Source organism: Cupressus sempervirens, chromosome 11 (assembly GCF_028749045.1).
Source record: "Cupressus sempervirens isolate cs-2001-9-10 chromosome 11, ASM2874904v1, whole genome shotgun sequence".
Lineage (NCBI taxonomy): Eukaryota > Viridiplantae > Streptophyta > Pinopsida > Cupressales > Cupressaceae > Cupressus > Cupressus sempervirens.
Genome location: NC_143128.1, coordinates 288,310,216 through 288,337,477, shown reverse-complemented (window position 1 = coordinate 288,337,477; position 27,262 = coordinate 288,310,216).

Sequence of the window (27,262 nt, the reverse complement as noted above, 5' to 3'; positions counted from 1 at the left end):
CTACTCTGCAAGCGAGAAAGTGTCATCGCATTTATCACGTACAAGTTACCCTGGCAGTCAGCTAAACTCCACGGGTCCATACTGATCTCATGCGGCCACTAGTATCCTCTCATACTGATGAGGCATACTACGAAATGCACGGTCGCAACCATGCGTTCTCACTACTCCCATCCTAGCCTGTACAAGCGCTCAAGGCATGGGAAAGAACCAAAACAATTATCTTTTTAGGTTCATTTAATCCCCATTTAGTGTGTAAATGTTATCACTTATTAACCAAACTTACAATGAGTTACCTTGGCAGCCACTTGGGGCCCTGGCCCCCATTGCAAGCCACTTCCCGACACTACAATTAGATTACCTACCCTAAGCTCATGGAATCATAAATCACCACAGTCCAGTACAAGCGACTGTAAAAATACCAAAAGATAATTCATAAAAAAGAATCATCAAATATCCATGATAAAAGCATCAAATATCCATAATAAGAATCATCAAATCTCCAAGATAAGAATAATCAAATCTCCATGAGCATCTGGAAAAGCATCCATAGAAAATCATGACCACAACAATTCTCTATTGGAAACTGAAGGCATCACTAATAATCATAAGTATCCATTGGTTCTAAATAACCAAAATACATCTCAAAATAAATCACAATATCCATTGGTTCTCAACAAGCAACCAAGAATATCTCAAAATCACACTGATCGAAGACTCCAAAATAGTTGAGTCAAACATGTCACAACATGACATCATCAAGAAATAAATCCACATTTCAGTCCCATCATGGCGACTAGAAAGTAATCCAAGGATAACTGATCGATGACTCAAAAATGATTAGCTCAAGTGTCTCATACACATACATCTCAGCTTCACACATGAAGACTGATGAACAAATACAAACATTACATAGAGCATACGATCACATAACCATGGTTGGGCTTATAAAGATTGAGACCAAATAAGATCAACATGCCAACACATCTCATAACCCCCAAGCCTCTGGTAACAACCTAGGACTGGTCAACACTAGTCAACCCAAAACCCAAAACAAGAAGTATATAGAATACACGATGCAAACACATGTTTTGGTTTACTAAATTCACATAGTTGAATAATGTGTAGGGGTTTCCAGATTTTTGTTTGCAAGTATACTTTCAAGTGTCTTAAGTTTCATCATTTGACCTACAAGTCAACCCATTTGTTCCCCGATAGCATTATCCTTCCATTATTAAGAATTACATTCTAAGAATAACTTAAGGATAAATATTCACTAAAATAATCATCATTGAACTTTAATTAACTTGTTCTCTTTATTTAACTATGATTCATATTCAAATTGATTAACTCTCCTTTAATGTTACTTCAACTTTTCAACATAATCAAGGATCATTATTCGTTTAGGTTATAAGAAAGCCAGTTACTAGTCTTCAAATAAGAAGATTATAACTTTATTCAAATGATCAATTAAATCATTCAATTAACATAGGTACGCAATCCATGACTTTTATCATTCTAATAATACTTAATTAAAGCTTAATTAATTATTACTAAAATTTAAGCCTCTTAATAAAGTCATCACTAATAACCATTAAAATAACTAAAGTCTTTATTCAAGTTATTAAGATAAAACTTATCAACTTCGATATAGATAATCTACAATCTCATTAAAAGAATTATATCAAACAAATCTCTATTACATAATTTAATTATTAATTAAATCTAATTAACTCTCATTAATTGATTTAATTAATAATTGCATAACCATAGCAACGTTCCAATTAAATCAGTTGACTAATAACTAACTAGAATTCTGTAAGATAAAAGTCAACTATAATTCAATACTCAAATGATCATATTACTAATTCAATAATAATAACTTGTTAATAAATAACAAGCTATATTGAAACTCTTAATAATAATCTTGTAATATCCACAGTCGTCATACTTATATGATCACTGATTAATTCATATTATTCATAATCATTTAGATCATTACTCTATTATTTATTAATAATTTGCTAGATCCAACAAACATTAATAAATGATAAACTATAAATAATCGATCTAGAGAAAAACTTAACATAAGCTTCATTAGCTAACTCTTAATGAGTTATTTATTAATACATAACGTATTAATAATAACATAGCAATGATATAATATAACAATGACTCTTTATCTTTGTAATACTTAATTAAATCTCATTTAATTTGCCATTTGCGACTTCAAACAACTTAAATAAGATTAGATTAAATATTATCCAAATTGGAATCTCTTAATTGAATTATTAATCATAATTATAATTAAAGGATGACTAACCATCTTCCCAACAGAACTACCCTCACTATTTATTAGATCAACCTTCCCAATGTTTACCAAGAAATAATGGTTAATTAAGTTGAAGGCTTGAATTTAACCATCACATCAATGAATCCACATTTCTCATTTTATCGCAATCAACATCCCCTCAAACTCTATAGCTTAAACTTAATTATTTCCAAAACAATTAAATTAACCTAATAATTCTCGTTACTATAATAATATTTCCACATTAATACATACAAAGTAATATCTCTTTTTAATTAAACTATTATTAAATTTGTATTCCACATTTATCTTATAAAATAAAAATAATAACAAAGATTAACTTCATACATACATACATACATACATACATACATACATACATACATACATACATACATACATACATACATACATACATACATATATATATATATATATATATATATATATATATATATATATATATAATGAGAATCGAATTATTTAATATCGATTTCTCATAACATAAACCCTTTTTAATAATCTTTTCCCACAAAAATATTGTAATAACTTCAACCGGATTTTAAACATAATAATACATTTAAGGAGGGTGCATATTGTTTAAGCGATTTTAAAAATGCTATGAATATTTGTGCAACGGCTGTGCGGCAGTTAAGAGGTCTGTCGTGGGTACCCGCAGGTACCTTGCGACCACGGTACTGCAGACGTATGAAGACAGAGAGGGGGGTATACCCTGCCCTCCCTTATATATATATATATATCTTTTTTTTTTTAAACATTTTTTTTTTTTTCAAAACATGAAACGTGATGCGACTACATAAGATCTTCACTACGATTTATTTAATTAGACCTCTTTCAAATATATATATATATACATATGTATATATATGTATATATGTACATAAATTTATATATGTATATATATATATATGTGTGTATATATATACATGCAAAGTATTATATATATATCCAAAAACATTTATATTTCTATATATACATAATTTAAAAAATAAAGGCTTTCAAATTAAAGATTTATATAAAATATTTGTTCTCTAAATTTATCCAATAATTTCTCTAATAAGTTTGACTATAGTTTTAGAAACCATTTTCAAATCTATTTCAATTTGATTCTAAATCGAACCCAAACCTGAATTAGATCTAATCTCTTCCTTAATTGGATCTAGGGTTTTTCTATTGTTTTCTTCTCAACCAAATAAAACATCTAGGTTTCAATTTAAATTGCAAATTCATTCATGGAATATAATCAGACACATATAACAAACACGATGAAGACAAGAAGAGAAATAGTGCAAAGAGAATATGTGAATATCACGAGTGCACATGGACACTGATGCTAATTTTTCCATGCCTCAGAAGTCCATAGAAAATCTCTTCCTTCTCCATCATTTGCAATTCCTCCAAGATCCAAGCCAACTGGAAACCTCCAAGTGACTAGAAGTGCTAGAAAAAGCATAGAAGCATGTAGAAACATATGAGCATATAGAAATATTGAAGCTTGAAGCTTCCATTAAGCTTGTAGCTTCCATTAAGCTTTCGTTTAAGCTTGCCCTACACACACTAGGAGAGCCTCTATTTAAAGGCCTCTAAGATGCATCTAGAGTGTCTCTAGAAACAACTAGAAGATAAGCATGACAACTAAGTATGAGTCTACTCCAACCTTCTAGATAAGTCTTAAGGTTGTAGACACCATGTGCTCAAATAAAATGCTAACTTCTAAGTGTAGACAACTTGTGCATTCTTAGAGTGCAAACTCTAGTGTTGTCTACATGACAACTCTCGAGAATTTGCCAACTCCTATGTGAGCAAATATTAAAATAATGCACATTAACTAATTTAATATTTACTTCACTCTTTCCAATTTAATTTATTTATTTATTAAATCTCATACACAAACTTTAATATCTCCACTTTTCAATCTTAATATATTTATATTTTAATCACATGAAATCTAAAATCTTTTATTAATTTTAATATATTTTCCACTTTTAAATTTTATTTTTCAAAACTTAATTGCTAAAATATTTATTAGCTTTAATAATAATATTATTTAGTCATTTATTTAAAAATAAACTCTAATATATTATTATTAAAATAAATATTGTCTCATTCCAAATTTAAACTTTTAACTTTTATTTTCAAATTTAATTAATTTTCCAATTAATTAAATAAAATAAATATTAAAATGCCATATTAATTTTCTATTTAATTAAACCATTAATTAAATCTTTTAATTAGGCTTAATTAATAGAAAATACATCAAAGACTCACAAGGTAAAAATATGAAAACTCATCATAGCCAAAATACATAAAATCAAACCAAGGGTTAATATCATGAATTACATTATCCAATGTATTTGGAGGGTACTCAACTCAGATACTTGTCCTAATTTTCCAATTAGAACAAATGGCTTAAAGGGTTGGGATTTGGACTTAAGAATTTATCTCCCCTCTCTTATCATTGAGATAATGTGATAGGGTACTCTCATCCTGGCAATTCAGGGAAGTCGATACCCGGTACCTGCAACCCGCATAAAAACCATGCATGTACAAGCACAATATACTAAACTAAACAGACAATGGCAAGAAGTGGTGCATCATGTAGATCCTAACTAGTAGGTGACTACAACTCCCTTCCTCAACCACATCAAACACGCCATACAAAAGCAAACACGCACACCATACACATGCAAGTATGGGGTAAGTATCCATAAGAAAACACATATGATAATAAATCATCTTACTAATCATCCTTAATAACTGCAAACACTAAAAATAATCATCATGCATACATGAAATGTAAAGTCTAAGTAATCTCATCACATAATAAACTGAATCCATAGCACAACATCTGATAATCTCAAAAGAATACTGCTAACCATCAGCATAAAACTAGCTCTAAAAGAGTTCAGCAACGATAACAAAATGCAAACCAGGGGCAGGCACTACATGATGTATTTAATAGTAACTCAACCTGACATGATGCATGCAGTAAGTTTGATTTCCAGATTCATGGAAGCTCCAAAGGATTCCCATTGGCAAGAAGAAAGAGGATCCTAAGATATGTGAAGGGTACCAAGAGATTTGACATTTTGTATACCATTGATAATGAATTTAGGCTAATTGGTTAAACTGATAGTGATTGGGCTGGAAGTCTAGATGATACGAAGAAAACTTTCAGTTATATGTTTCATATGGGTTCGGGTACAATTTCATGGGCATCCAAGAAATAACCAATTGTTTCTCAATCTACAATAGAGGCTGAATACATAGCAGCAAATGCAACAACATGTCGAGCTATTTAGCTAAGAATAATCTTGCTAGATTTGAATGAAAAGTAAGAGGGTGGAACCACAATCTTTTGTGATAACATTTTCTCAATTGCATTAACAAAGAATCTAGTTTTCCATGGGAGAAGCAAGTGCATTGAGATTAGATATCATTTCATTAGAGAGATAGTGGAAAATGGAGAAATCAAAATGGAATATTGCAAGTCCAAGCAACAACCAGCAAACATTTTCACTAAGCCATTGGGCATAGCCAGTTTTGTGTGTCTAAGAGGAAGTCTTGGCATAGTTGATTTGGATCAGAAATGATCTTGGTATTGTTGGCTTAGGACAAAGAGCGAGTGTTGGAATATTAAATTGTTTTGGTTGTCCTTGGAGCCCTGCGTCCACCTACCAAGACAAACGGTTTGCAACTACAATAGTCAGAAACATTAATATGTGTAGGTGAGTCCAAAATTTGAAATGAGATGGAAATTTTTGAATTAATAACAAGAGAAAAAAGGGGGAAATGTTCCTTTCATTCTATAAGTCAGATTTAGACGTTCTGAGAATTTTTTGAGTTTAGAAGAATAACAAAGGAAAAAAGTTCTATCAGATCTAGCAACAACACATGTGGATGACTTTGTGGGTATTTTGTGAAAGTAATGTTTTGTCTTGTATGAGAAGTGATTGCTCCAGATTTATTATATGCAACCATACATGTTGTAAGTTTGATTTATGTTTTTAGGTATATTGTTCTTTTAGGGTTTATAGTTTATTATCTAGATTTGTATATGTTTGATTTAGTTAATAGAAAGCAAGCAAGCATATTTTCCATCTTCAATATATTATATTTTAGATCTTGTCTTCTTTGATACATTCCATTGTGCATGTTAGTAAGTATTGGGAAAATGGAGGAGAAATCATTAAACCCTTTTATGTATTTTCTACAATGATGTTCTTTCTCATCACGACAATCAACTTCTATTTGAACCGAGTAACTCAGCTTCCATTGACCAAGAAATTCAGTCTCTTCTATCGAGCTCCCTATTTGCTGAGCTTCCCCTTGGTGACTAAGAAACTTGGTCACTATAGGTGTCAAGCAACTTGACACTGCCTATGACTCAACACTCTACCTTGCTGAGAAATTCGACACTACCTGTTGCTCAACTACTTCAACAGTCTGTGGATTTTTTGAAGTTTTTTACAAACAAGGGGCCAAAGTTTAAAATAGAACCCTATGGGACAAAATGATTTGTAAACTAATTAATAATAATATAAAAAATCCACATGTGAAAATTTATAGCATAGGAGCCCATTAAAAACAATGGAGATTACTTAATTTTCCACTTGACACAAAAGATCATCACTCCCAAACTAATGCATAACCATTTCTTTTTCCAAAAAATGCTTTCATTATTTCTCTATTTTCCAAGCATGTTTTTCCATTGAATTTCTTCTTCTATTGTCAAAGCTTGTGCTTTTAGTGAATTTTTGTAATGGGCAACTACTTGAGATCCAATGTAGACCTGAAGAAAATTGCGATCACCAATCAAAGTGATGAGAATGGACAAAAAGATTTCAAAATACATTCCTCCTCTTGTGGTCAGAGATCTTCTAAATGAAGGAGAGACTCATAGAAGATGAATGTCATAGAGGAGCTGGAAAGCATTGGAAATTGGTACATGTTACAATGGTACAAATTAATTATGGCCACCACTGACAACATTAGTTCCTTGCCATATTGTAGTGAAATACCTGCCTTAGAAATAATTTAATATTTAAGTTGAAATATATTTTTATTTTTATTTAATAAATTTAATAATAAAGTCATGATATATTTAATTTATATAATGCTAGTAAGAAAATTAAGATTTTAATATATTTTATATATGATTTTAATTTAGTTTAAATAATTTATTAAATATAACATGTAAAAAACTATGAAAAACTTATTATAATTTTTTTAAAAATCTAAACCTATTAATTATATTATTAACTATATTATTTATCTAAAAAATATTTATTTTATTTTATTTTCATATCTTATATAAATTATGTATAAAATAATTAATTGAAATTTTAAAAAATAAATAACTTCTACTTAAGTATTTTGTAATTCATAGTTTATATATCTAATAAAACAATAATTTAAAATATAAATGAAAATAAACATATGATATATTGTATTATATTTATAATATTATTTATTTAAATTAGAATTTTTAATATATACTTTTTATTTTTATTTTTTCTCCACTATTTGAAACAATTTATAAAAATTATTTGAAATTTGAATTACACAACCATCAAATTTGTTGAAAATGGTGCTCTAATTTGCAAGAATTAGAAAACTTAACAAATTATGATATAAAATATAAAGTATAAAAGAAGTTAAAAGAATGACCTTTTTAATTGATATATATATATATATATATATATATATATATATATATATATATATATATATATATATAAAATTGTAATCACAAGTGGAATGGAGTTATTGAAAAAATGATACAATAGTAAACACATACAATATATCATCTGAAAACCTTACTTCACCAATGCATAAATATATTGTAATTGATTTTTAATATTTTTTTCCTCAAATTTTAAAATCTTTTTCTATCTTAATAACTTTTTAACTAAAAAGATATACTTTTACCTAAATTGATCTATTAAATATACCAATTTCTATACTATGAATACACAAGTTTATTTTATTCTAGAGGTTAATGTATTCCTTCAAATTTAAAATATTTTTTTCCTTTTCATGATTCATTTATGTTTAAACATTTTCTCGTTAATAATTTGATTCATATGTGAATCTAGTTTAATTCTTTTGGTTGGATGTTAATCTATTTGTTAAATTTATGGGTGCTCATTTTTTTTCACATACACTTCAAGACATTTTTGAAGTATAATTGTATAGATTAAAACATATTTAAAATTTCACTTTTATGGTTTGAATGAAAAATGCATTGTTGTTTTTGTAGGTAGGTATGTAAAAGACTATTCTTTCATAGTTGTTACAATAGTAAATTTACTCTATCTCAAATTTCAAAAAAATTAGTCAAAATTTGTTAAGGAACATCTAAATTCCGCATTCAAATAGGAAGGGGTTTATCAATTTTTTGGTAGTCCCATGATTCCAAATCATTCGATTTTGTGTCAGCTATGTATTGCATTTTTAATTTCTACAATCGCAATCCTGAGCTAAAAGATATGCGAGTTTCAAAGCTTACTGATTATTTGAAAATTTAAAATTCAAAAAGTAAAAAATCCAGTTATCATAACTTTTAGAAAATTTAAGGTTAGAAAGTTAATGGGAAACTATTTTCTTTTGTGGCTACCATTTCATCTCTCTCGCTAACTTATGCACTAAATCTCTTTGTAATACCATAACTTTTTGAAAAGGTTAAGGTTGGGGAGTTGGAGTTGGGATTGTGAAAGAAAAAATTGAAAATTTAATGGTCAAATGTTTCTATAGGTCAACATTCTCTCTCTCTCTCCCAAAACCTATGTGTGCTCTCTCTCTCTCTCTCTCTCTCTCTCTCTCTCTCTCTCTCTTAGACCTTAACTTTCCAATAAGTTAGAGTTAGGACTAAAATTTGGTTAACGTTCATACCCTAATCCTAACCCATGTTAAAAAAAAGAAAAAACCCCAAACATGAGTAACTATCATATGAATTTTATGAAAATATGTAAGTGTGGCAAGAATGAAGATCACAATAAATTCATTGAGGATGAGACTCTCCTTCAATAAACATAGGCTCTTCTTTTGACAAAACATTAAAGTCAAAGTAATCAATGCCAAGAAATGAAAAAAATGAAGAACATGCATAGGTGGATGGGGAGCTAGCTGCCATATTTTCTTTATGAAGAGCTTAGGTGTTTTAAATGTGCATGCCGATTGTGGAATTCTAGGCAATGTGATTGTTTGGAAAGAGTCTTGCATGAACTTGCAATGTTTGGTATGAACTATGTAGACAAATAGAATAACATGTATGACATGCCATATTATACCCAAAATGTCTATGCTATGTGTAGGAATGATGTGCTTTGAAAGCTTGTGAATGGTCACAATGGCATGATGGTTGGCTTTAATAATCTCTAATCAAATGCAATGAGTAAGTGGAAAGCCTAATTTAATGCACACAAATTAATAGCTATGTGCATGTAATATAGGTATGGTCTCATGTACCAAATTGGTACTATGAACTATACAACACAATACCTCTAAGTAAGTCTGTCATGTTCCAACCAAATTACACTAGTAAATACCATATTTAAAGTCATGATATTATAATACCAATTCATCATCATGCATGTTCCAAATGGAAGCCTCAAAACATGATATCAAAACTCATGACTTGCTCATGCCATTTGTTTAACTAAATGCTCCAGCCTTGGTTACAACATCTGGAGGTGTAATATGTTCAAAAAGTCAAATAGTTACATTTGGATAGTTGTTACATGCAAGGGATGGTCCTATTGTAGGTTGAAGTAATTTTTCCACCATTGCTTACACTTTGGATTCATATTCAAGTTTGGAGAATCATAGAATGGGTTGAATGGGAAATTCAATAGGAGAAATGGGATTCACTATCATCCCAACTATGGCATGGAGCTTTTGGTTGTCAAAAGTTTTAGAATTGTAGAGGTGACATATGATGGAATTGATCCTCAAAGTTAGGAAATCGATGATTGTAATAACTATTGGCTATAGCATCTCAAATATGCAATCTTATATACCCTCCATAAGTGTCATAATGTTTTATAGAATCATTCTAGAAGCAATGAAGTGGGATGAAGCCATATTTGAATTGGAGATTTTAATCTAGATTTATTTAACATTTTGTAAGTGCCAAATTTAACATGGAATAGTGATGAAGATGGTCTGCCCCCTTCACTAGCATGTTATTTTACTTTGTGAGAATCATGAGAACTTGATGTTCTATTTATAGGTGTGATTACATGAAAAAAGTAGGACAAAAATAATGGGCACAAATAAGTTGGTAGATGTTTAAAAATAAATTCCTTCCCATGAAATATATGAATGAATTTGTTGAGAAGCTTTCAAAAGTGACTTTATGAATGAATTAAGGTAGGTCAAAGAATTTAAAGTTGAGGATTGATTCTCAAGGGCATATATATATTAGTAGATGTTGACTAATAGGTTGTTTTTAATCCATCAAAGTGGAAGAAATTGCTTGACTTGACATGCATATAAAATATGGTGTTACAAATAAAGTACATGAGAAATTTAATATAATTCTCAATGTATGGGGAATAAAATCACAGCTAAAATAATTGTCCATGTTCACCCTTATCTACATGCCAATCATATCATGAGATGTTAGTTTTGTCTTAGTTGCCACTTTGGTATCATCTCAAATGATATTTTTATGATGCCAATTAGGCTTATTGTTGATACTAATGAGCAACGGAATCGAATGTTAGTGAAGAAGAAATTTCAATTTCATCAAAGATGCATACAAAAAATTAGAATCATGAATAAGCATTAGAAGCTATTGGTAAAAAAGAGAGAGATTTTAATGGATAGTTATTTTGAATAGATCATGGTAACTTCAATTAAGTATGACTCCTAGTGAACATGCATGCATAGTGGCTAGTAGAGTGAATGTATTCCTTGAGACGTGTCTTATCAAGGATATGCATGAAGTGTGCAAGTTATGGAAGTATACCAAAGTATACTTAGAAAATATAGAGTAGGAATGTTGAAAAGAAAATAGTTTTTGATTTAAAGAACAAGCAATGTTGTGCACTTGTGGTTAATAAGGCTTTCCTTGATTGAATTTTTTGATGTAATAAAAATATCATACATGGAAAATTGTATTAGTGATTAAGATTTGATAGACTCAATAGACGAGAACTTACTATTCAAAGGTGTTGGAGTGAACAAAGTGGATGGGTGTAGAAGACTACAATGGAAAAGTTGGTAATTTGGCCTTTGTTGTTGCATGATCTCGATTACCTTATGGAGAAAAGTGAAAAGTGTCACTTACTATAACTCGTGAATTAGAATGATTTATAAAATGCATTCCAAATGTCTAAATCCTAACTTTGTAGGTAGTTACAAACCTGAAGGGGTAACTTATAGGTAGCAACCTTCTAAAGCCTATAAATATAGGGCTTTGTCAATGTAATGGGAGGGGGGGGATACTTTTTGGACAAGTGGAGACCCTAGAGAAATTCTCAGAAAGACCTTGAGTAAATTTTAGTTTCATGTTATGTGTAATGGTTTTTTAGTTTGTATATTATCAAAAGACAATGAAGAATGCATTTTTTTGAATGTTAAAATTATCTTTCTAAATAATTCACTTATTTATTGTATGTTAAATTAATGATTCCATTTATGCATTCATGTGGACCATTTTAACTTGGTATGAGAAAATATGTTTATTTCATTGTATCTTGATTTTAATGTATGCATATAGGTCATCACTTTAATATTTGTTAAATACTTCTTGCACCATCATTATATTTGTTTTCTTAAAACCCCTTTGTAACTTGTCATCTTTTGTGTATCTTAATTAGTAGTTGTCTGTCTATTATCAAAGTTCACATTCATACCTTCTTTTAGTTTCATATTCTATCATTTCATACTTTTAAGTGAAAAATGCACACACAAAAAAAGCATCATACAAGGGAGTTTCGCCTCTCAAATGCAAATGCATATTTCAATCTGATAGTGATTAGCTACAATCTCTCCAACTGTTGGAACAATTCACTATTCAAAGGGTGAACATGGTCAATTTTTAAGGCTATTTAATAGTGAAAGATATGTTTACCAGTAGGTTGTTGAAAACTCCATTGGGAAATTTATCAAAAAGACTAATACATATTTCTCCTCAAAAATTTTAAGGTACCTTCTTAGGAATGAAAGTTGGTGAGTTTGTTTGAAAGATTTAATATTGACAACTATATATGAAGGTTTGAATTCAAAACAATGGTTTTGTACAAAGGAAAGGTAGAAAGTGATACTAATAGTGATAGCGACAATAAATATTTTTCATACTAGAATAAGAAGGATCTTGATTAACCCATACATGTTGAATTCTTAAAGAGTTTCTATGGTGGCTAGAAATTGGATCCAAAAAGAATTCATCCTTCTCTCCTTCAAACTCTAAGAAATATTGAAGCAAGAGATGGAGGAAAGAACTAATTCTTTTTTAATGATCATTTGATTAAATAAAAAATCCTCAGTAATGATGATGTTCCTTCTACTATACCTTGTGTTCAAGAAAATAAATATTTTTATGATCCTAATAAAGTGGGGTTTTTGAAAAGATTCAATGGAAATAAGAGGCTTGATCCTACAAAACTACACTCATGTTTGCTTCACAAATTGCAAAGTATTGAACAAGAAGATAATAATAATTTTTTTTTTCTTGCTAATGGTATATCTTGTGAGAAAAATGTCAAAAAAGATTTATTCGAAAGGGTAGGTGTTAAGGAAGATGATGATTCTATGTCTAATAATAAATATTGTCAATTAATGGTTGCTGATCAACAAGGCAACATAAAGACACTAGGATAATATTTAGATCAGTTTGACACCAACGATCTTGTAGGAAAGACAAGCATGCAACCAAAACTTTAAGATGAAGAAAATAAGGTTCAAGATGAATCCAATATTTTCTTTATTCTTACTTGGTGCCTCAATGCTTCAGATGATTACTTTCTATGTGAGTAAGATCTTCTCATTCCTCCATCACTGGTCATTGAAGATGAAATAAATGTTGATAAAATTAAAGGTATACATACTCATCCATCTGTATCTATAATGTGTTATTAAGTAGTGAAATACATGATGATCTTGTGAAAGTTAAGGAAAATATAAATGAATTTGATTATTATAATGTGATCAAAACACAATCTAGGAAGATGCTAGGGATATTGGCACAAGGAAAGATGAGAAAATATCATTTTTTTGGATATTTTCTATGTTCTAGTATTTCACATTTTTGGAGGCCTCTAGGGCATTTCTAGGCTTTGGTAGTGCCAAAAAAGTGTAGTTGTAGCTAAACCTTTAGCCAACAAATGTAGAACTTTATAAGGTCTTTCCATGAATTTTGATGGTTCATGATTTTGAGCTATGAGTAGAAAGTTATGACTTCTACAACCAGACATAAATTTTAATATAGATTTTGTAGTTTTCACAGTTGCTAGAGTTTATTTTGTAATCAATTAGCTTGTGGACTTTTCATTTTCATTTCCATAGGGTAATGGTGACCCTTGGGATCCATCAAACTTGTATAAACTCTATTTTTGAATTGAATGTATCACTTTTTGGCTTGCAAAAAATCTATTGTTGTATTTAATTTCTTTCAATTAAATCACAATATTACAAGTTCTACACTAGGTATTGTAATCTAAATTCTTAATTCAAATGAGTGGTATCAAAGCTTGTTCACTCCTATATGTCCCATTATATGTGACCAGCTTATTGAAGGTTGGGATTGGGTATGAGAGATCTCTTAGATTATCTTCCTTTGAGATGCACATGGTCATAGATGGAAAAATAGAAACCTGGAGGGATAGATGAATCCTTCAAAACAATGGTGGAAGAGACATTAAATAAAAAACATGAATAAATGATGCAACAATTTTCATGGATGCTTAAAAAATAAGAGTCATAGACTAGTCCAAGCAATTCAAAATTTGGTGGGAAAACCCCATTCAAGGTGCAGGTTAATTTTAATATTCCAACTTTTCAAGGGAAAATTGATGTAGATGTTGTTGATGATTGGTTGTCAAAATTGGAGAGGTGCTTTTGTGTTAATAATTTCTCATATATTGAAAAGATAACCTTCACCCTGGACTCAAAGTTGAGAGTCATGTAAAGTTGGCATGGGAAGTTCACTTAACTACTAAAGAGACCCAAGAATCTCAAGATGGACATGAATTCTCTATTCTATTTGATGGAAAACCCACATGGGAATAATTTGTAGAGCATATAAAACAAGCATATTACCCCGAGGATACCTATGCGCATAAATATATGCAATGGTAATTACTCCAACAGAAGAAATACCAATAAGTTCAAGAGTACACCAACATATTTCATGCTCTCTTTGCAAATCTTGGCATCAAAGAATCATAAAAACATCAAGTTCTAAAGTACATGAGTGGTCTTCATAGATACATTCAAATTGAAATGGATTTCTTGAATATAGAAACATTGTCTAGTGCTTTCAAATTTGCATCAAAAATTGAGGAGAAGTTCAAACAAAAAGTGTACAACAAATGGAAAGGTAAAGTAATAAGCCAATGGGAAAACAAATAGGCAAGAAACCATCTCCAAATTTACTAGAAAAGAAGACATGGGGGGTAAAGAAAATAGGCCAATAATCTGATATGTGGTGTGAAGTCTATAAAAGTTCCTCTCATAACACTAAATATTGTAGAACTATAGAAAATTTAATGATGGATATCCATGAAGAAGCTATTGAACCTAAGGTGACAGATTTCAAAACACAAAAGGAGGATGAAAAAATCATCGAGGTTGACACATATTCCATAATGAAAACTGAAAAGGTATTTGCTTGTGATGATGAAGAGATATTATTTCATTCATAAATGTGGGTAGGAGGAAAATATTTGCATTTTATTATTGATAGTGGTAGTAAAAAAAAATTGATATCTTTTGAGACTATAAAAATATTGATTCTGAAGACTACATCACACCTGCAACCATATTCTATGGGGTAGGTCAGCCAAGGGTGAGATTGTCAAGTAAATAATTAATGACATCTTTCATATTCCATAAAACCATTCAAAGATAAGGTGATATGTGATGAAGCTCCTGTTTATGTGTGTGATATTTTGTTGGGGCAGCCATACATGTACTAACATCATGGGGTGTATGAGTCAAGGCCACAAAGTGTGATATTGAAATTAGGTGGACAAAATTACTAGATTCCAGAGGTAAGTTGTGCACACTCTACAATTTTTATTAGTGCAAAACAATGTAGAAGATAAATAGGCCAAACTGATACATTTGTGTTAATAATGATTTGTCCCGAGGAAAAAAAGAAAAACATGTGTAATTCCCATTCCACAGTGTCCATCACAATAAAAAAAAAAAAAGATTAACATATCAAATTTTAAGTAAATATTAGAATGTGTTTGAGTTACCAACAGGGGTACCCTCGAACATTGCCAAGTTAGAAACTCTATTGATTTGATACCAGTGACTCCATTTCTTAATGAACCAATATATAGGAGGCCAGTTCTAGAAAATGATGAGATAAAAAGGAAGATACAATAATTGATTTAGAAGGACATATCTACCCAAATGAATCTTTCTATGGTAGCCCAATTGTTCTTGCAAAGAAAAAAGATGGTACATGGAAGATCTATATTGATTATAGATCATTGAATAAGATCATTGCACAAACTAGATATCCAATTCCTCAAATAGATGACCTCTTAGACTAGCTTAGAGGAGAATTTTTTTCACAAAGTTCATGTTATGCAACAATTTATCTCTTCCTAATTTACATTAGTCTTTTGAAATACAAAATAATGCATTAGAATATGCCCTAGGAGCAGTCCTCATGCAACATGGACATCTAGTTGGCTACCATAGTGAGACTTTTTATGATATAGTGCATAGATATCTCACCTATAATAAATAATTGTATGTTATTGTTCAAGCTTGCAAGAAATGGAAATATTATATATTCGGAAAGGAGAAGTATCATACACATAGATCACAAGCCCGTTCAATTTTTACAAACATGAGAAAATTACATAATGATAGACACCAAAGATTGTTAGCTTATCTTCAATAATTTCATCTCAACATTTGTCATAATAAAGGAAGCACTAATAAGGTAGCATATTTTTTGAGTAGGACTCCAGTTGTAGGAATATGTATGGTATTAGAATCATGTGGTTACCAATTAAAAAATTGGGCCTACTTGTATGGGCATGATAATAATTTTTTTGATATTTATACCCATCTTTTGGAAGGTAAATATGTGCATGATTATTACTTTCAAGATGGAATGCTTTGCTACTTTTTCCAAATTTGTGTTCTTGAGGAAGGACATAAGAAGCTTTTATGGGAAGCTCACTATAGTAAGGTTGTTGGTCATTTTGGAATAGGTAAGAGTACTGCTATACTACAAAGCTATTTTTATTGGCAAAAAATGAAAAATAATGTGATAGATTACATTCAAGCATGTACAGGGTGTGCCATTGGAAATCTTGCAAATCATAAGTTAGGTTTATATTTACCACTTCCTATTTTGGATAGACCTTGGCATTCAATTTCAATGAATTTTATGTCTGGTCTTCCTACCATGAAACATGGGCATGATTGTGTATATGTTGCAGTTGATATATTTTCAAAAATGGTAATCTTGGTGGCCTACAGAAAGGTAATATTTGTAGAAGAAACTACAAAATCCTTTTTTGACCATGTTTGGGTTCATTTTGGGCTACCAAAAAGCATTATTTTAGATAGGGATGGTTTATTTCTTAGTAAAATTTGGTCTTCATTATGGGAAATGGACACAAAACTAATAAAGTCTACTATATTCCATCCTCAAATAGATGGTCAAACAGAGGTTGTTAATCAAATGATTATTTAAATCCTACATAATTATTACTCTAAACATCCTCATACATGCACTAGTACATTATAGGTCAAATTTTGACCTAAATTTTTGACTAAGCTCTTAATTGGCTTGTTCAATACTTCTTTATTTTTATGCCCAACTTGGTCAATATTTTGACCAAATTAGGGTTTCCCAATTTGGTTGAAATTTTGACCAACTTAGGTTCAAATAGCAAAATAGAAAAAAAGTTTATTTTTTATTTTGTCTTCGTAGTGCTATTGGAGCTATTGGAGTTGAGGATTACGGGAGCTATTGGAGCTAAGGATTTTAGGATTGTGGGAGCCATTGGAGCTGAGGATTTTGGGCATATGTCATGGGAGGTATGTGGTCGATTGGATAGGATTCAATTTTTTAAAAATTCTCCATACTTCCAGTAGCTACCTTATATGCAATGTCTTGATTTATTATTTTTTGACTTGCCTATGGAGTGCCCTAGACATCAAAATTGCATCTTTCTTCCAAACACAAGTTTTACGACAATTGTAAATTTGATGGTAGTGCGCTATGGAAAGGGCCAAACTATATGTACAAGAATACCCCTGTGAAAGTACCAAATAAAGAGTTCTAGAAGAAAGCTATTATTATTGGGATCTCCATTGAGGAGCATAAATCCCTAATGAAGAAAAGATCTCTCCCCATTAGTAATAGGTAATCTCCCTATAGAAAGCCACAAGAAGGTATCTCCTACTAAATGATAGGCTTAGTTGGGGAATTCTTCTAGTTGGCATTGATTAGTTTGGGGGCACCTAGTTGATTGCCCAATAAAAAGAGTTGTTTAGAAGAAGAAAAAATCTATAAGAATTGGTATCATTGATTTAACTTGTAAATGTGTGTCTATTGTTATCCGTTTGATATTTTTCATCTATGTTAACTATGGTCTCTATCCATCCACAAATAAATCATAGTCCATCGGTTATGCTTTTATGTTTGATTAGTTTTTAGCATCATCATTCTTGACTTTCAAATTGTTCAAACAATTATCATCTGGACTGATACACCAAATAAATTATTGTAAGAAAATCTTCATATCATTATACTGGTCATACATGTCTATGTTGGACTTTGTCTAAATGCTATAAATTTATGGGTCATTCTATATAAAAGTATGGGTTTAGTCCCAAACCAGTAAACATAATCTTGACCTGTATTACAATTAAATGAACACGTAATGAATTAGTGATTCACATCCTCCTCTTATTATATACTACTCCAACCACAATGATAGTAATTTTAAAAAATTAATTACAAGTCTTTCAAAAAGCTAATTGAAACATATTCAAGTAGTATTATAGTCATAATTGAAATAGGTTTAGTCAAAATATTCCCAAAAAATGATCTACAAAACTTCCTTCAAATATTATTTTAAATTCAAATTATTTTCGTGTTTTCCCCCTTCTACTATGATTGCAATTGGAGACAATATCTAGTGATTAAATTCATAGAAACTAAAATCAATGGTGATTATAAAGCTTTATAACTCAAAAATTTAAAACTTATTAAGTATAGAATATATCAACCATGATTTTTTCCCCATTGATGATACACATGAATAACTCAAGGAGTTATATTGTGTCCTAGCAGTGACAGCTTAGAACTCTCCTCTGTAACCATTCTAACAATATTAGGGCATTTCCATAGAGTAGCTTATAGGAAGGACCTCTAATCCGTTGGGCTTCAAAGTAATTTTTTAATTGCAATGATGTCCACCATATATCTCTTGCAACCTTTAAGAGAAGTAATCCTAAACCAGTTGAAGTTAGAGCTACAACCTAGAAAAGCCATTCCATAATCTTATCTAAGAAGATTTTTCTAAATGAAATCCAACAATTTAAGTTTGTTGTTTACCAAAAACAAAAGCTATCATCATCATGATATTGTATCATACAAATAAATCAAGTAGGCTTAGCTAGTTACTAATGGAAGCTACGATATTGATAATAGTACGTAGACAAGATTATGTTGTAAAATCAAACTTTTATATATTGATCACTACATTACATCTATAATTAACCTTTTATTTGTGGGCTTAATGATCTGAATTAAGAATTCAGATTACAATACCTAGTGTAGAACCTATGATACTATAAATTAATTGAAAAACCATTAAAATGCCACAATAGATGATTTGCAAGCCAAAAATGATCCATTCCATTTGAAAATAGAGTTTATACAAGTATGATGGATCCCAAGGGTCATCACTATCCCTTGGAAATGAAAATGAAGAGTCCACAAGATAATTAATTACAAAATAAATCCAAACAACTATAAAAAACTACAAAAATCTATATTAAAAATTGTGTCTAATTGTAGAAGTCATAACTTTCTACTCATAGCTCGAAAACACAAACTGTCAAAATTTCTGGAAAGATCTTCTAAATTTCTCCATTTTGTGTTTGAAGTCTTAAGCATATCACTATGACTTCCCTTGCTAAAGCCCAAAAATGCCCCGGAGGCCTCCAAAAATGCAAAATACTAGAACATAGAAATACTGAAAAAAATAGATTTTGATATTTTCTCATTTTTGCTCATGCCAACATCTTTTACATCTTCCTCGACTGTGTTTTGATCACTTAAACTCATTGCTTGTGCTAGCTATCTTATGGACATCGATAAATTTTTATTACCAAGATGTGAGTTAAAACCTGGGGTGGGTCTGTGCATTTTCTTTCTTGCTGCCTATAAATTACATATGGAAATAGGCTCACGAGTGTTTCATCAACATTATTTTAAAATTTGGATCTTAAGAATTATGTGACCAATCTTCTTCTTTCAAACATCTTTGTAGAAGTGGGCAGACCATGCGATCCAATGCTAAAGAGTTTGAAAATTGATAAATTAAAAAGCTTAGGAGATGTAGTTGGATTGTAAAGGAGATAGACGACTTTCAGTCAGAGTAAAACTCTATAAAGTTAAGGCAAGAAGTCCATTTTTAATTGGAAGACATTCATTTGGTAGGCTAAGCATTATTGTAGAACTTTTTATATTACTCATATTAACTTGATATTAACTCTTCTCTACCAATTAAAATTCATTTTATTTAATGATTTTCTATAAATAGTATGTTTCTTCAAAATTACATGCACAATTTTTAACTCTATAATTTATATATATATTAATTTTCTAGATTCTAATTTGATGGTAGTCAATTTCTTTTTGTTTACAATTGACAAAATCAGTTGTAAAATGTAGTTCTTTTCTACATGTATTTGTATCTCTTCCTGCACATCTACTACCTATTGCTGTGCATAGAAAAAAAGGTAAAAGCTTATGATGATCTATAATAGAGGTTGTATTTGAGAAATAATGCCTTATACCTTGATGATGTACTACTCTTTATTTTTCTTTTTTCTTTGCTCTTGGAGGGTGTCCCCATGATCCAAGCCTAGCGAGTTCCCTTTACAGGGAAATCTTGGAGCAAGACTAATCCCTTCAACCATGGGATAACCAAAAGCTCCCCCAAGTATTTTTTGAGGGGTAATGATGGGCAGGGGAGTCAAACCCAAGACCATGGGGGTGATGTGATGCTCTTTCTATTTGATCACAAGTATTGATATAAAAATATAGATGAGAGATCTTAGATTAAAATTGATTATCTTGAAGTGAATTGGACACTAATTAAAATGATGGAGGCACCCTTGTTTATATACCTCTCCTAACCATTCTGGGATGCAAATCTTAAATGAGATTGAAATAGGCCTATAATCCCTACTAAAACCAAATAAATATTTTACAATTTAGATTTGATACCAAACATTGAGGATAGGGGGAAATTTTAGGAAAGAGAAACCCTAAGTTTCCCTTGTCCTCCTCAATCGTCCTCCTCTTCCCAAGATGGATCTGAATTTGGAACAAAGGTCCTACTTGGACATACATTATTACAAATATGTGTAAAATCAAGATAGGATAAGAAAAAATGGATGTGGAAGGCCACATGGTTATAGTAGGACCGAGATAAGAAAGAAATTATATGGGGATACAATTTAAAATGTTTCATTTATAATTTACAATGTTTCATTTACACTAGGTGAGAAATTATATGGGGATACAATTTATAATATTTCATTTACTTTAGGTTAGACAAGTGGATTGTTGGAGAAGCCATGGTTGATTATAATGAGAATGGAATATATGGCTTGGATGAAAAGGCTATTAGTTTGTGGTGACTGATCAGAAAAGTATTGTACATACTTCATAAATTCTTTGGGGCAAAATTTATTTTTGGGCCCTATTTTATCAAGATTTTGGGCTGACATGTAATTATTAATTATAACCCTAAAGTAGTAAAAATACTTGTATAAAAGAGCTTAGGGTTAGGGATTGTTTCATAGTTGTGATGCAAAAATTGGTTCTTGTGGTGGTATTGAGTTGTAAGGGATTACAGATTGTAATCAGGTTGTAATCACTGGATCATAATAATATTAGATTTGTTGTTTAGTGGATGCAACCCAAGGATTGGGTGAACCACATTAAATCTTGGTGTCTTGTTTTCTTTTCTATGTGATCTATTATTTTTCTATTATTGGTTATATTTTCATGTAATTGTTATTTTTGTCTATGGTTTATTCCTAATAAAGGCATCGCAATTGCCTCCTCTCCCAATACAAAATCATTAGTGCATATTGGAAAGTTACGCACATCATTAACATGATGAACTAAAATAGTTATGACGAGTAGATCTTTTAAAATGCTTATCAATATGTCAAATTAATTATTAAAAATCTTATTTAATATAATCATAATCTCAAGTTTTGCATCAAACATCTAGATTTCAATTTTTTTTTCTAGAGATCAATTAAAATTTTGGTATTACATGCTTGCAGATAAAACCTAAATATCTCCTCTTTCGACAAAAAACTCGAGCATTCAACAAACCTCACTTTCTCTTTTATGTGATGTAATGTTTTTGATTGAGAACCTCTGAAATCATAAAGTTCAGAAGACATCTGGAGTTCATTTTTCATATTGTTAAGGTTTGAAATAATTATATGTACTTCATCAAATGAATCTGTATAACTCACTTTATTTGATTGCCCAATTAAATGATCTACTCACTCTCTATAAGAAAGTAGGTGAAGCTCAATACTTCTTAAAAATTTATTTTATTGATGACACCCTTTTTCTCTTAAGATGCTCCCATGGGGGTTTTCTTCCCATCTAGTCATTTATTCTTCCCCCTTGTATCTTTTAAAATTGGTCACATCTTCCAAGAGTTGTCCTATACCTAGGTACACTCACTACTTTCACTTAGAACACAAGAAAATTCAAGGTCATAGAATTTCTTCAATTTGGCCTCTTAAGATTATTTATGTCCACCCTCCTCATAATCATCATCCTAGAATCAAACCAATGAGAATCATTAGAATCTCTCATGTTATTTCTTCTTACATTACATTTATTCTCTAGGAATATTTTAGCCAAAATTATCAAGGGATTCTATTGTTCTTCATCTAAGTTTACAAGAAATGTCAATACACTAGTTTGGTTCTTGCATGTTTCTTAGATATGGTTTGTGCCACTTTTTATCTTTGTTGCTTTTCTAACTGTAGCACCTATTATGTTGTTTCACATCACAGATATTTTTGCCATATTTTCTTTTATCCCCTTGCACATTGCCTTCAACATATAGTATTTTTTTCCCTTCTTCATTTGGGTCCACACCTCCCATGTCTACAAGTATATGCTGCCCCAATTTGGCTTTTTGTACACTCAACATATAAGAACTCCAATTTTTTGAAAGATTTAACAATTTTGAGTTTATGGGAACCTTGTCTAACTCTTCTACTTTTCCATCTTGCATTTCTACAAATTCTTTCTTTTTGTTCTATGATTGGATTTTGGAAGGTGATACTTGTAGTGAAATCTTTGGCTTCTTCTAACATTTGGACCTGGGACCTTCTAGTTTTTTCATATTATCATTCTCTGTCTATTGGTACTTATGTTGGACTAACTGCCAGCCTTCCCCTTTGAGATTTGTGACATGGCTTAACCACCTTCTGTGTTCTATAAGTCTAGTGGTTGTATCAGGCATTAACAGGTCGATCTTTTGGTGCAACAACAACTCTAGCTTGTAACAAGTGGTATCAGAGCTTGGTCACAAGTTCAAATCTCCTTGGGTAATGGTGAGAGGGGAATTGTTGGACTATCTGCCAACCTTCCCCTTTGAGATTCGTGACATGGCTTAACCATATCCTATGTTCTATAAGTCTAGTGGTTGTACCGAGCATTAACAGGTCAATTTTTTGGTGCAACGACAACTCTAGCTTGTAAAAACTTACTTAGTTGAACAACTCACAATGGAAATTCAAAATTAGAATTGTACTTTTGTCCTTGCTTCCTTGCCAATTTCCTTAACAAAAAATCTTTAACCACAAATAATGAAATTTTATGTTTTAAAATTACCAATAATTGGTTAGCTTTCATCACTATGTCATCCTAAAAGTAAATATAACTAAAAAATACTACAAAGTCAACTTTCTCATAAAATCTAGGGGCACTCTAGGGTTAGCTTTAGTTATATCTTAAACTTGTATAATCAATTCATCTAAAATTCTTAACTAGTTCAAGGTATGGGGTTGCATTTATTACTATATATTTTTTCTTGCCAATTTTCTTAACAACAAATCTTTAACCACAAATAATGAAATTTTATCTTTTAAAATTACCAATAATTGGCTAGCTTTCATCACTATGTCATCCTAAAAGTAAATATAACTAAAAAATACTACAAAGTCAACTTTCTCATAAAATCTAGGGGCACTCTAGGGTTAGCTTTAGTTATATCTTAAACTTGTATAATCAATTCATCTAAAATTCTTAATTAGTTCAAGGTATGGGGTTGCATTTATTACTATTTTTTTTTTCTTAATTTCCACCATAAAGGAAAGCCTAAAGTAATATGAATGTAGGATTTAGTGAGAAGCAACATTGGAAAATCCTTAAAATTTGATTTCAACATGGAGAGGTATAGTTTCAATAACTATCCATGAGAATTTATCGTAGATGTGAACCAAAGTAAGAATCAAAAAGTTCAGATTGCATACTACTTGAGGAGCTAAGAGATAAAACACTTTGATTATAAATTTGGGCTAACATGTTCTCCTTGAGTGAGCTCAAGTTCTCCTCATGGGCATAATGATTCATAGAAGACCACTATGCTGTAATGAGATCTCTTATGTACCATGCCAACTGTAAACTTACTATAGAAAAAAAATTAAATACCAAGGTGATGAGCTTGGTGATTAAATATTGTATAATGAGCATTGTATATTATACATAAAGAAAGAGCATTATAAGCAGACAACTTTTCATTAATTAAAATATGGGTGAATTTGAGCGAGGTGACCAAATTTTTCTTTCAAAATCATATGTGCAAATATAAAAATTAAGTACATGTCCAATATTTTGTAGATATACACATTAATTAGAAAAAAAATTTCTTTCAAAACCATATAAGAAGATATAAACATTAAGTACAACATGTCCAATATTTTTGCAGATATACACATTAATTACACCAAATATTTCTTTCAAAACCATATGCGCAGATATAAACATTAAGTACAACATGTCCAATAATTTTGTAGATATGTTTTTTTGTGAAGAAAGACCACATCTAACAATATGAATCTATTACAAAATAATGAGACAATTGCTAGATTATGGTATCAGTTCTGAAGAAAAGTTGATAAATGTAATTGTCCTTACAAAAAGTTAAAGGGCTTAAAGAATTGAATAATTCTAATCACAATAGCCCAGATTCATTGTAGACAACATTGTCATGTTGAAGGGGGCCACAATTTTCATTGATTGGTGAATGTGGATTTCTAGCTGGAGGAACATGGAGTTGTGAATATCCAAGCTGAAGATAATGCTCCCATGGAAGAAGATGATAATGTGCTAGAGGACATGATCGAAGAAGATGGTATTGGTGCAACTAATGAAGATTACCATGATGATGGTACTAGCACCATCTAATAATGATGAAGAAGATGGTCTTGATATACTTGTACTTGAGAAGACATACGAGCCCCTATACCAAGGCTCCCAAAAAACTCTTCTCTTTGCTATAGTGTTTTTGGTGAACTTGAAGGTTATGAATGGTTTATCTAATGTAGCAATGTCACATATGCTAAGGTATTCTAGTTTTATCATCTTCAATGTTAGCATAGTATTAATATTCATTTTATTAACAATTCATATTTGTTGTTGTAGGTTGATAGGTGAGTTTTTGTTACCACCATCAAACATTCTACCTCATTTGTTCTGAGAATTATCTACCATTATGAATCAAATTGGAATGAAGTATCAAACAATATATGCATGTCACAATGATCACATTCTATATCATAAACAACATGAATTTGCAACAAAAAGCCCTGATTGTCATATTAGTAGATATCAATCATATCAAATAACAAAAAACATCCCTCATGAGATTCTTCAGTACATTCCCATTATTCCATGTCTTGAACGATTATTCAAGTGCACTAGCTTGGCACAATTTATGGATTACCATGCACACAATAAAAGTCAAGATGACATTATGCAAATTCCTATAGATGGTTATGTATTTAAATACATAGAAAAAACATGGCCATACTTTAAAGAAGAACCTCATAATCTCAAGCTTTTATTGGCAGTGGAGAGTGTCAATCCATTTGGAGATATGAGATCTGTTTACTCAGTGTGGCCTGTTTTTGTTATTAACAATAACATTCCTCCTTGGATGTCCATAAAGAGGGAGCACATAATGTTGTCAATGATTGTACCAGCTATTTTTTCATTTAATAGTTATCTAAATTAATTTATAAATAGTGCATCAAATGGTCATAACAATTATGTAATGTTTCTATTCATTCAATTACTAGGTATGACATTGTCCATGTGGGTGTATGCGTTCTTCTATCAAATTGTTATTCCCAATACTAATATGATGTTTTCATATTAAAATAGGAAAAGGTGGATTTCTTTGGCAATGGCATATGTTTTCGTCAATTAGCCTAAGAAAAGACCATGTCCTCAAAGTATTGTTGGTGCTAGCTTTCCTCTTGTCCATGATGATTATAATTTATTATAATTTGCTTGGGTATTTTTTTTGTATTGTTATATATTTATTATATTATATTAATTAAATAGTATTAATATATTATGTTATTAATCTATATGTTTTCTTACAATACATAAATTTATGATATAAGAATTTTAATTTTAATTTATTTTTGATACATGCTAATATTCAAGAAGCATAATTATGAAAATAATTAAATTTTTATAATGACTTTGGCAGTGGACTGGGCTATCTTATCTATTATTTTTTCCTTTAACAATGTGATTTGCTGATGCATATTGGTGTAACATTTTTTTGGTGTTGTCAATATAGACATTTGACCATAGAATTCACTTAGTATCTACATTTTCCTTTCTTTGCATGTTGTTGTTTATGTCATTGACAACCTATGTAGTAAGCTAATATTGTGATTTGTAGAGGTTTGTTTTGTTAGCATGAATGCTGATGATACTACTTTGCAAGAGTATCATAAGCATTGGAGAGTATTGACATGTTGCATTTATGACTATGTTTGTCATTGATGTCAACATGGCATGGTTTCTATAAAGACTAGTTGAGTAGCAAACAAAGATCTTAATGGTATAGACAATGGCTTGATTTTTTGGTGATGTGTAATTATGGACATGCTTGGAACTATGTCTTGATGATGTGGTCAAGTGTGTAGAGTCTAAGTTGAACACATACTAAAGTTATACCTAATTTATAGAGTCATTTAGAGATAAAGTGTTGGGAAATAAGTTCTTTATGTTTGTTCACTATCTTACATCTGAGATACAATGAGAAGATGCATAGTCAAGAAGTGATAGATGATAGTTTTTTGATGATTTCAATGAGTACACAAGCCCTAGCATTGTAGGTGTGAAGTTTTGTATAGACTGTGAGCTGACAGAGCTATTATCATTGAAATTAATTAATTATCTTATTATAATTAATTGGGAATACCTCA